The sequence below is a fragment of the Chiloscyllium plagiosum genome, unplaced genomic scaffold (genome assembly GCF_037043375.1).
Source record: "Chiloscyllium plagiosum isolate Xiang-an unplaced genomic scaffold, Cpla_swu_hap1 HiC_scaffold_3, whole genome shotgun sequence".
Taxonomy (NCBI): domain Eukaryota; kingdom Metazoa; phylum Chordata; class Chondrichthyes; order Orectolobiformes; family Hemiscylliidae; genus Chiloscyllium; species Chiloscyllium plagiosum.
In genome coordinates this window covers 60,853,800-60,867,240 of record NW_028270141.1, presented here as the reverse complement: position 1 = coordinate 60,867,240, position 13,441 = coordinate 60,853,800, and positions in this window count along the sequence as shown.

The following is a 13,441-nucleotide window of genomic DNA, read 5'->3' as shown; positions in this document are numbered from 1 at the left end:
CCATTTCTTGTTTCTAAAAGAAGTGTTGGCACTCTTTTCAGCCGTAGGTGATGGACTGGATGATTCAATGGGTTAGAATACTACTCTTTCACCTCTACGTTCTGAGTGTGGATCTAATTCCGACTTGCAGCATCCAAATTCCTTTGTCTTGAAGCTAAGGTATATTGGTGCCTTTAATAAGTGCAGTTCCTGAATTGACAACACACAAGCCACTCCAGAATTCTAATTGCTATCAGATTGTACTTCAGGAGCCATGAGGCATGGACACATCAGATTCCACATTATCATGGAGTAAGCTGCTTACCCCATGTCATCCACGCTCTGTGAACCATTTTCTGAGGCTTTCCTCCAGCCTTTGGTTCAATAAAACAGGTGTGACCACCTAAGTCCAGGTGCTTGATGACTCTGTAGAGTTCAGGATCCAACACATTCTGTATTTTATTCAGAACTTCTGATGTTCTGATTTCAGATGAATCCCTTTGCACCAACTGAAAGACCAGTCCTGTCAACTTTACAATTGTTCCATGTTTTATTTTGTCTCAGTACTTCCCTCTTTGTCTACTTGGGTGCCAGCTATAAAAATTAGGGTAGTGTAAGTATATGGCTACCATAGCATGTCAGTGGCCAGGAATCATGCAGTGAGGAACTCACTAGTTGACTCCCCAAAGAATGTCCACCATCTGCAAGGCACATATCAAAAGTTTGTTGGAATACTTCCCACTGGCCTGGATGAGAGCAGCCTCAACAGCACTCAGGAAGTTTAATACTATCCAAGAACAAGTAACCTACTTGATTGGTACCACATCCATAAGCATCCATTCCCTCCACCACAAGTGCTCAGTATCTGAGTGTACACTAGATTAGATTAGATTACATTACAGCGTGGAAACAGGCCCTTCGGCCCAACAAGTCCACACCGACCCGCCGAAGCGCAACCCACCCATACCCCTACATTTACCCCTTATCTAACACTACGGGCAATTTAGCATGGCCAATTCACCTGACCTGCACATCTTTGGACTGTGGGAGGAAACCGGAGCACCCAGAGGAAACCCACGCAGACACGGGGAGAATGTGCAAACTCCACACAGTCAGTCACCTGAGACGGGAATTGAACCTGGGTCTCTGGCGCTGTGAGGCAACAGTGCTAACCACTATGCCACCGTGCCGCCCACTATCTGAGATGCACTGCAGAAATACATCAATTCACAATGACAACACCTTCTAAACCCACATCCACCACAATCTGGAAGGACAAGGGCAAAACAGCACTACCTGCAAGTTCTCCTACAAGGCATTCACCATCTTGGAAATATATTGCTGTTCCCTCAGTGTCACTGGATCAAATTCCTGGAATTCCCTCTCTAATAGCATTATGCGTGTATGTACAGTAAATGGACTACAACAGTTCAAGAAGGTAAAAACAATGACTGCAGATGCTGGAAACCAGATTCTGGATTAGTGGTGCTGGAAGAGCACAGCAGTTCAGGCAGCATCCGAGGAGCAGTAAAATTGACGTTTCGGGCAAAAGCCCTTCATCAGGAATAAAGGCAGAGAGCCTGAAGCACGCAGTTCAGGCTCTCTGCCTTTATTCCTGATGAAGGGCTTTTGCCCGAAACGTCGATTTTACTGCTCCTCGGATGCTGCCTGAACTGCTGTGCTCTTCCAGCACCACTAATCCAGTTCAAGAAGATAGCTGACCATTACCTTCCCAAGGGCAATAAATGCAGCCCCAGTCAGCAAAACCTGCATGCTGCTAGTGACTACAGTATTAAATGCAGTTCAAATGTCTTAGCAATGTTCAGCTATCCATGTGTTGATTTGACTAGCTCCATTGGAATGCACAATATGCACGTAGAAATGGTTTGAGGGAAGGACTGGTCTCATCCAAAAAAGTCTTAATGTAGAGAATGATCTAATTTTGAGGGCTATCACTGGTATAAACCAGCTTCAGAAGTACTCTGGCCACTTGTGTTTACTTTCAGGAGGCAAAGTGCACAGACAGTCATACATACCATTGAATTGTTCGTGCTATACGTTACAAAGAAAATTACAGGAACAGGCCCTTTGACCCTCCAAACCTGTGCCAATCTAGATCCTCTATCTAAACCTATTGTCTATTTTCCACTGCTCCCTGCCCATTATGTATCTGTCCAGATACATCTTAAATGACGCTATTTTGCCCGTCTCTAGCACCTCCACTGGTGACGCGTTCCACCACTCTCTGCATAAATAAATTTTCACATACATTTCCCTTAATCTTTACTCTTCTCACCTTGAACTCATGACCCCTAGTAATTGAATCCCCCTTTCTGGGGTAAAATGCTTCTTGCTATCCACCCTGTCATAGACCCCTCATGATTTTGTAGACCTCAATCAGGTTCTCCCCCCCCCCCCAACCTCCGTCTTTCTAATGAAAATACTCCTAATCTACTCAACCTCTCTTCATAGCTAGTGCCTTCCATACCAGGCAACATCCTGATGAACCTCCTCTGAACCCTCACCAAAACATCCACATCTTTTTGGTAATGTGGGGGCCAGAACTGTACGCAGCATTCCAAATGTGGCCGAACCAAAGTCCTAGACAACTATAACATGACCTGTCAACACTTGTACTCAATACCCCTTCCAATGAAGGAAAGCATGCCATATGCTGCCCTCACCACTCTATCGACCTGTATTGCTAACTTCAGGGCACAAAAGACCTGAACACCCGGATCTCTCTGTACATCAATTTTCCCCAGGGCTTTACTATTTACCATATAGTTCGCTGTAGAATTGGATCTTCCAAAATGTATCACCTCGCATTTGTCTGGATTGAACTCCATCTGCCATTTCTCTAGCCCACATCTCCAATCTATCTATATTCTACTGCATTCTCTGACAGTCCCCTTCACTATTTGCTGCTCCACCAATTTTAGTGTCACCTGCAAACTTGCTAATCAGACCACCTATACATTCCTCTAGATCACGGATTCCTGTGGAATGCCACTAGTCACAGTTCTCCATTTTGAGAAGCTCCCTTCCACTACTACTCTCTGTCTCCCTTTGCCCAGCCCTTTCTATCCATTCTCTATCCATCTAGCTAGTACACTCTGGACTCCATGTGACTTCACTTTTTCCATCAACCCACCATGAGGAACCTTATGAAACGTCTGACTGAAGTCCATGTAAATGACATCTACATCCCTTCTATACCCTCGGATGAAAGGGATGATGCAGGCAGTGTGGTTTTTGTCAATGCTTAAGCCTTGTAAATTTCCTGTAGGATCTTGCTGTCTAAGTTGTGCCTCTTATCACTTTAAAGCCAACACCAAACAGTGGAATGGAGAACCAATCACGTACTAACACATTGGCTAGAGTTGAGGTCTTTTAGATATGTTTGAGAATGGTCTGCGTGAACTTGGTGAAGACATCCAGGGGTACAAGAATGTGCTTGGTCTCATTATTAATGACTTCAAGGATTATAAGATCCATTGCAAGGACCTCTAGTGGTTTTTTAGTGACCAGGGAATCCCACGTTAGTCTGAAGCTGCCTGCCTGTTTTTGCCAAAATTCACTTTTTCTCAATTTCAACAGGAAGTCATCAATATCAGCAGCCATCTTAGGCCTGTAACACTGCTCCCCCGCTGTGCAGTTATCTTTTCTCTATCTCTCTCTTCATGAAGAAGCCAGGACTCCAGCCTGCTCACTTATCTTCATCCAGTAGCTCAGCCGTTTTCATGCCAGTTTGGATACAATTTTGCAAAAGTGGAAAAAAAACTAGCTCTGTGCATCTGGACCTGATTTGGACCTCATCATAAAAGTATAAGTGACACTGTCTCCATCCAGAATAATTCTCCATATTCCCTTTGTTCAGTTTTAGACTCTAACTGACATAAACGATTTCTGTTCATGAACTTGAGAATACCACTTCTAAGTCAAGGAAACTGGGGATATTCCCAGTGTGACAGGGAATTGGAAATCTGATTAACCAGGGACAGGTATTGAGACAATCTTCTGCCTGAGGGTCCAACTCTGTGATGCTTTCTGAGGTACCATGCCTCATACATCCTTGCCCAATGATTCCTGCAGCATTTTCTGATTTCCTCAGCAAAGCAAAGACTGGGGAAGCTAACTGTGCAAAGCCTCACCTATACACTTACCAGACTGAAGAATTCACACAGCTTCCTCCTTGTCTTCAGCCAAGGCCATTCCTCTACTGCTAATGATTTTCTCATCTCATCACCAATTGGTGACTAAGTATTCAAGGGACCTGACTTATTGTTTGGTACATCTCTGGTTCAACATTCAAATTAAAACTGTAACAAGAGGGTTAAGATTGTGTCCAGTCTTACAAGTGACTCCTTGAGTATCAAGCTGAGTATGTCATCCAGATATACAAGAAAAGACTAGAAATGAAAATCATCAAAATCTTAATCCTACACATGCACTAAGGTAGCAGGGGTATTACAGAGCCCAAATTTGTAAAGTCCCCCAGCACCCTTTCAGAGTGTTGGTTCTTCAATGTTTAGTTCAGCAAATTATAGCTGGAGCCATATCAAGAATGCAGAAAACAAACTGCTTCACAGCTTTGGCAATGCATCCTAAATGCTATATAGAGGTAAGCATCATTATGAATCTTCGTATACAGTGATCCTCAGTTGTCCATTTTTCTGTCTGTCAAAGTCTATTGGAAAGGCATACTAGCTTGTCGACTCTTAATAGAAGCCTCTCTCCAAAGAGTTCTGCAAGCAGCCCCATACTTCCTCCCAATGATGAGATGGAATCTAGCAGGAAGGAACTTTTATTGGATGGTCATTTTAGTCACAATCTTGTTGCTCACAATGTTACAGTATCCAATGTCATCATCACTTTTACTGAAGGTTATCCCCTACTTGGTGAGAGTAAAGTCAAGCTGCGTCATGCAGATCTCCTCCAACTCAATGTCCGTCTTTGAAGTGTGGTTAGAGATGTTTCCTCCATTAGTCTGCTGTCCATTGACAGTGTCAGTTTAAGGACACTTACGTGCATTTTTGGTTGAGGGAACCATTTTTGTTGCTGTCATTGGCAATAACCTGAATGGACAATCTATCCTTTTTTTTCTGCCACAGTGAAAACAGCTCCAGTTACACCAAGTGGAAGTTTGGTTAGATTAGATTTCCTTTTGGCCCAACCAGTCCAGACTACCCTCCAAAGAGTAACCCACCCAGACCCTCTGACTAATGGGCAATTTACCATGGCCAATTCACCTGATCTGCACATCTTTGCGCTGTGGGAGGAAACTGGAGCACCCGGAGGAAACCCACACAGATGCGGGGAGAACGTGCAAACCCCACACAGACAGTCACCCAAGGCAGGAATCAAACCTGGGACCACTGGTGCTGTGAGGCAGCAGTGCTAACCACTGCTCAGGCACAGTGTTCTGATCCATATGATATGTGACTCTTTAGCAAGGCATGATGTCAACCACTTGTAGACTGCTTACATTGCCTTCAAAAATAATAATAGTTTTGGCAGGTAAAATAATTTCTCTTAAATGGGTCTAGGGTCCCATTCGTGCTGAAACACCTTGAGCATGGGGAGCAAGATCAATAACTCTGGGCGGCACGGTGGCACAGTGGTTAGCACTGCTGCCTCACAGCGCCAGAGACCCGGGTTCAATTCCCGCCTCAGGCGACTGACTGTGTGGAGTTTGCACGTTCTCCCCGTGTCTGCGTGGGTTTCCTCCGGGTGCTCCGGTTTCCTCCCACAGTCCAAAGATGTGCAGGGCAGGTGAATTGGCCATGCTAAATTGCATGATAAGGGGAAATGTATGGGTGTTAGATAAGGGGAAATGTATGGGTGGGTTGCGCTTCGGCGGGGCGGTGTGGACTTGTTGGGCCGAAGGGCCTGTTTCCACACTGTATGTAATCTAATCTAATCTTTTGTTATGTCTGCCAACCTCATAATGTGCTGCTCAATGCAGTCACAAGATACATTTTCCATGGACATCCAAATGTCTCTTAATACATTCAACCCCAAAATCACCGGTATTCTCAACTTCCTTACTTCCACTGAAATATCAATTGGGTCACAGACCACCAGAAATCTAGGCCTTAAAATTTGTGATTGCTTTCTCCCTACCTGTACTCAATGTAGCCACAAATTGTCTGATTCCTGCATAGTTGAGACCTTATTGAGGTAAGGTACATCAAACAGCTCAGACTCCTTAGCAAGATGCTCTCATAAAAACTTGTGAGTAATGGCACACAACTTCACTTTTGTGTCAATTAGACATGATGGTGCTACTTTGCCAAATTTCACATTCATGTCCCTTTCACTCTAAATAACAGTCAGCCTCGTTTTGAAGGAATCTTAACACATTTTTCCCACTGAGTGGGAGGTCCAACTAGCTTAATGTCTAGTATGAAAGTACGAGCATTGTACTGCATGATATCTCTGCACCTGAAAGCAGTGGTGGTCATAGTTGTCAAGGGTAACCTTGCTTGAAGTACCCAGCCCTGTCCCAATTCCAACATGTCACTGAAGCATTCCTTAGGTGTGATATAACTGAGGTTTATCATAAAGTTCGAACTGCAACAACTGGATCAGCATTTGCTGTGCAGCCATCTGTTCCCCTAACATTTTAGCCCAAGTTTCTCTCCCCATCCATTCTGACAGTCATGTTATTTATGGTAAAGACAAGTCTTTCATCATGATTTGGAGGTCCTGAGTTTCAAAGAAAGACAATTGAGCTTTGTCACTATTAAACCTCCTATTCTCTGTCTGAACATTCCCATCCCTCCATGCTTCTGTCATGGTCTTCAGATTCCTGTCGTTTTTGAAAGAGGGATTGAACAACATCCTGAGTTTCAGGAATATGGGAACCAGGTCCTCCCCTTTCGCTGGTTTCTACTCCTAAAATCTCTGGACTTGTCAAGGCATTACAATATTGTATACAGATATTCATATCATAGTTCTTTGTTGCACCCTCCACAACCTAACTCAGCAAAGATTTGGATGTCATGTGACAGGTTGAGATGGGGTGTGGGAGATCTCCTCTTAGAAGGAAGCTGACACTGAGAGTTTGATTTGATTTATGATTGTCAAATGTAATGCGATACAGTGAAAAGTATTTTTTGTGCTAACAAATCATACCTTATGTAAGTACATCAGGATGGTAGAACAGAATTCAGAATATAACACTACAGTTGCAGAGAAAGATCAACTCTAATATAAGAGAGGTCCGTTTATGAGTCTGATAACAGTGGAGAAGAAGGTGTTCTTAAATCTGTTGCTCCGTGTTCAAACGTTTGTATCTTCCACCCGATGGAAGAGAACGGCAGAGAGTATAACCAGGTTGAGAGGGATCTTTGGTCACTTTCCAAAGCAGTAGAAGGTGGAGTCAATGGAAGGAAGGCTGGTTTTTGTGATGGACTGGGCAGTGTTTAAAACTCCCCATAATTTCTTGCAGTCTTGGGCAGAGCAGTTGCCATACCAAGCTATGCTGCTGTGAGCTGAATATGTGTTGCTGGAAAAGCGCAGCAGGTCAGGCAGCATCCAGGGAACAGGAGAATCGACGTTTTGGGCATAAGCCCTTCTTCAGGAATGAGGAAAGTGTGTCCAGCAGGCTAAGATAAAAGGTAGGGAGGAGGGACTTGGGGGAGGGGCGTTGGAAATGCGATAGGTGGAAGGAGGTCAAGGTGAGGGTGATAGGCCGGAGTGGGGGTGGGGGGCGGAGAGGTCAGGAAGAAGATTGCAGGTTAGGAAGGCAGTGCTGAGTTCGAGGGATTTGACTGAGACAAGGTGGGGGGAGGGGAAATGAGGAAACTGGAGAAATCTGAGTTCATCCCTTGTGGTTGGAGGGTTCCTAGGCGGAAGATGAGGCGCTCTTCCTTCAACCGTCGTGTTGCTATGGTCTGGTGATGGAGGAGTCCAAGGACCTGCATGTCCTTGGTGGAGTGGGAGGGGGAGTTGAAGTGTTGAGCCACGGGTGGTTGGGTTGGTTGGTCCGGGTGTCCCAGAGGTGTTCTCTGAAACGTTCCGCAAGTAGGCGGCCTGTCTCCCCAATATAGAGGAGGCCACATCGGGTGCAGCGGATGCAATAAATTATGTGTGTGGAGGTGCAGGTGAATTTGTGGCGGATATGGAAGTATCCCTTGGGGCCTTGGAGGGAAGTAAGGGGGGAGGTGTGGGCGCAAGTTTTGTATTTCTTGCGGTTGCAGGGGAAAGTGCCGGGAGTGGAGGTTGGGTTTCTCCCGGGGTGTGGACCTGACGAGGGAGTCACAGAGGGAGTGGTCTTTTCAGAACGCTGATAGGGGAGGGGAAGGAAATATATCCCTGGTGGAGGGGTCCGTTTGGAGGTGGATCCTGTGACCCTCCAGTAGAGTCCTTACAGATGTCAAGATGACAGGGCAATGGCTTGACAAGCCAGAGAGAAAGACATGTGAAAAACTCATAGGATCCAGCAAGTAGGAGGATTGAGCTATATGGACATGATTGTTTAAAAAAGGGAGGACACGCAGTGGCCTTAACTTCCTTGATCTTGCATCAATATTGAAGTGCATCATCTCAGCTAAGCCCTTTAATGAGAAAAATCACCTCCAGTCTTTAGATCACCTCTACCCTTTAAAGTCCACCATTAGCTTTACTAGTACTGCAGCAGTGTCCCCAGTGCAGCACCATCAAAAGCACTGGCAAGCTCACTTGCTGAATTGGAGATCTTCACGGGATTTCCGGTTCTTTTTTTCAAGGGAAGATAGATGGGATTGGAAATGACATCAGCTACCTTAAGAAACCAAGACTTCTAAATAGAGAGACAGGACATACCACCAGCACTTCACCAGAGACTCTCTCTGATGGTACCATGATGTCATGGTGATGAAATGTCTGAAAACAAACCTCCCAGACCAGCGAGCTAACTTACACAGAGGTAACAAGAGGGTCTGATAACTGAATGGACCCTTGTTGTACTTTGGCAGAAAGACTTTAGAAGATGGCTTGCCCCACTGTGCCTTGACAGTAGCCGCCTCATCTTTAGTATGTTCTTCCGCACACAGTCCTGGACCTTGGAATTTGCCAGTCTGCAATGCTTAGTTGAGGTGAACACTTTACACTGGAAAATCAACAAGCTTTGGGCAGACCAAACAGTATCTTTCACGAAGTTCATGGTCTTCCAGGAACACTTGATGTTTATCTCAGTGTGCATCCCAGGTGACAACCAGTAGAGCACAGAGTCCTGCATCACAGAGCTGCTCGGGACGAACCTCGACAAAAAACTTTGATTGTGGATTACCCCTGCTATAATTCTCTAGATAACTATTTTGACAGATGTTTTATGCTCCTGATTTTATCCAGTGAATGGCACAGCACTGTTATGTTGTGTTTACTACACACACACACACACAATATTTTCCTCATGTTAATGGAATTAACTTGCATATTTTAACCTGGACACTTTGAAGCTAATAATCTGGATTTCAAAAAGAAACTCTCAGATATTGTTTACTGTTGGGACATCACAAAAAAAAGTCGAGAAACAGGTTAACAAGTGCATTGTTGTTTGCTTGACAGCTGTTTGCCACCTTGTGGTGAAATGAGCTTATTGCAAAATTTCATAAAATTGTTTGTATATTTTTCCACACTTTGCCCTTGGAGAATAGTATCAGCAGATTCATGACCTGCCAGATTGCTCTTTCCAAGGCATAACTATTTTCACATCAGTCCTCAGCATTAAATATCAATCAGTTGTCAGGTGGGGACAGGGAGAAAGCAACCACACCTATCAGATGTAAAATTTATCAGACCAGTCATTATTTCGTACTCCGCTCTTGATTTTACCTTTCTGTATTGAATGTGGTTTTTTTTTGTTTGTTTGTCCTAAGTCCTTAATACCAAGTTTGCACACTATATGCTTCAACTGGCAAGCTTCTACAAATCTTGGTCGGGGAGGCTGCATCTCCAGTGAATCATATTTTCTTGCTGTTAGCAACTTACATTGGTCCTCCTCTGGGGCACAGACCATAAGCCAGTCTCAGGATGAGCTTGAAACGTGTGAATGTTTCAATATTGCTCAGGGCCTTTATGCATCAGAGTGTTGTCAAGAAACGAAGAAATCTCACCACACAAAGGTCAAAATTAAAGCATCGATCAAATATATTTCAGATCATTAGTTTGCTCAGAATTTCAATGTCGGGATCACAATCTCCTTCCCTTAATCAGATCAGCAAATCTCCTGTGTATAATCATGATAGCACTCAAGGAGTATGTGAATAACACACAAGAAACAAAGGAATGGCAGCACAGAAGGCAGGTCAAGTATAAGATGGTAACTTCAAAATAAAACTGAAAGAAACAGTCTGCTCATTGTGTAACCATGGCATAAATTCATGATTAAAAGTTTTTCTTGAGGAAAAAAGAATTATTAAAGATTATTTTAGATCATTTATCTTATTTTAAACTACCTGATAATCCTGTCTGCACTATTTCAACTGTGGAGAACTGTATTTGTTTGTTTTGAATGCCTGTTACACCTTTTGGAGTTTGTTTTTCTATCCTTTTCCAGCTTCTCCCGAATGGGCTGCAATTGTCCTGGCTTAGTTATACTAAATGTTTCTGTCCTAGACCAAAATAGGCCTAGTCCAGTATGGTACAGGAACACATTCAAGTGGGGGAAGCAAAAACAAGAAGAAACAAGTTCCAGTCTCTTGCATAGTTATAATGTCTAAGGTTCCTGCACTTCTGCCCTTTGGGTGCCCTCGCTTCCTTCACTCTCAGTCTCATCCTCTTTTCCCACAGACCTAATCAGAAGACTCTATTCTGCTGGGAGCAACTCCCTTTTGATATAAAATATCCAGGTAGGTTTCCCTGATGTGTCAGTGTCTATAGATTGCCCTCTGGATGATGAACTGAGTGGAAGCTACTTGAACTGGAGAAACACCAGTTGACATGTTTGTCCTGGATTGCACTGGATTGCACTGGATTCCAAATACAGCTCTGACACATTACCTATCCTACTATCCATGATCTGTTTCTGATTAACTCTGTAAATCAATTCAATTATTTATTTCATTTTTCCATATTTTATTAACTCTCACTAGTCTCCTATATTACTTTAAATTTTTGGGAATTGAATAGCTCTTAAACATTCAACAGATTGTTGCCAAACAACTAGCTGCTTCCCTCGGAGTAGAGTACAAATCAAGTCCAAACTGTTAGCACTCTGCCTGCAGGTCCACCTTTCAGTCACTCTCTTCCAACTAATGGTGACTGCTTCCTCATCTTCCCCTCACTCTGAACTTGATACCACCCGACACATCCCTCACCTCAAACCCCCATCTCCCTACACCCCTACCTCTCCACCCCATGTCCCCTTCCAATTCTTCCCACAATTTGACCTGGTCCTGCTGGACCTGACAACCCCTAATGTACCTACCACCCCCGATTTGACCTGACACTTTCACTCTGATGAAGAGTCATCTAGATTCGAAATGTTAGCTTTCTCTCTCTCGGTGGATGCTGTCTGACCAGCTGTGATCACCAGCATTTGTTGTTTTCAGTACAAATTCCAGCATCTGCAATAATTTGCTCCTCATCTCATGAAGTTTACAATTTTAGCTGTTAACTTCTTAAAAGCAACATGACGACAACAGATATTTCCATGCTTCAATTTCATTTATCCCGTTTACTTCAGAAAAAAGTTAATTCCTAAAACTAAAATTTACATGCAAACACAAGAACCATGAAATAGATATTCACAATACCATGGAGGATCTTTGTGTAATTAACTCAACTTTCAGGGGATTATGTTTGCAAGTAAAATTCTTGGATTTGATTTCTCACAACCTTTCTTGTAAAGAAAGAAAGCACAACAATTCACCAGTGTGATAGGAAGCTGACATTTTGCACAGAAAGCAAGATAAAACCAAGTGGAATAAGTGAGTTTTTATCATAATCATTGTTTATGTTAACATATATTAAAATGAAGTATCTTAAGAATTCATATCAGGCTGTGTTTAACCAAATGTTCACTCTATCCTCCATGAGATTGAAATTCATGTGAAAAAGAATGTAACTTTCTGGTTCAGATCTCAGTGAGGTGCTGTTTTAGCATCTTCAGGTTACACTGTTGTATAATTTGAAATAGAGCATTTTGAACAATCAAAGAAGTAAATGCTCTAGTGTTACTGACACCAATGATAACCAAGAACATGTCTATAACAGGCTAAAATTGATGATGATAATCACAGGGAAGCCACCAACATGAAACATGAAATATTTAACCAATACTGCCTTGACAACTGAGGATAGTTAGTGTCAGAATTGAACCTCTGGAAGTAAGGACATAGATATAAATTCTGGAATCTTGAAATAAATGAAGCTAAATTCAGCAATTCATATAAAGGGAGGCTATAGTTTAGTGATATTATCACAAAACTGTTAATCCAAAGATCCAGGTAATGTTCTGGGGACTTGCAATCAAATCCTGTCACAGCAGATGGTAGAATTTGAATTAAATTTTTTAAAAGTGGAACAACAAGTCTAATGATGAATTTGTTGTCAGGGAAAAAAAACTTGCCTCTTTAACTGATATCTTTCCAGGAAGGAAAGGACTATTTTTACTGGGTCTGGCCTACATGTGACTCCAGACCCACAGCAATGTGAATGTAGTCATCCATGTGCCTATCCAAGAGTCACTTACACATCCCTAATGTATCAGATTCTACTACCATCGCTGGCAGTGCATCCACAGACTCATCACTCTCTGTGTAAGGAACCTACCTCTGACATCTCCCCTAAACCTTCCTCCAATCACCTTGAAATTATGCCCCCTCATGATAGATGCTTCCGCCCTGGGAAAGGTGTCTGGCTATCCACTCTATCAAGTCACCTCTCATCCTCCGCTCCAATGAAAAAAGCCCAAGCTCTCTCAACCTTTATTCATAAGACATGCCTTCCAGTCCAGGCAGCATCCTGGTAAATCTCCTCTGTACCCTCAAACTTCCACATCCTTCTGATAATGAGGTAACCAGAATTGAACACAATATTCCAAGTGTGGTCTAATCAGCACTTTATGTAGCTGCAGCATGACCTCACAGTTCTCAAACTCAATCCCCCTACTAATGAAAGCCAATAGACCATATACCTTAACAACTCTATCAACTTGGGTAGCAACTTTGAGGGATCTATGGACATGGACCCCCAAGATCCCTCTGTTCCTCCACACTGCCAAGAATCTTGCCTTTAACCCTGTAACCTACATTCAAATTCAATCTTCCAAACTGAATCACTTCACACTTTTCCAGGTTGAACTCCATCTTCCACTTCTCAATCCAGCTCTGCATCCTGTCAATGTCCCATTGCAACCTACAACAGCCTCCACACTATCCACAACTCCACCAAACTTCATGCCATCTGGAAACTTACTAACCCACCCTTCCACTTCCTCATCAAAATCATTTATAAAAATAACAAAAGGCAG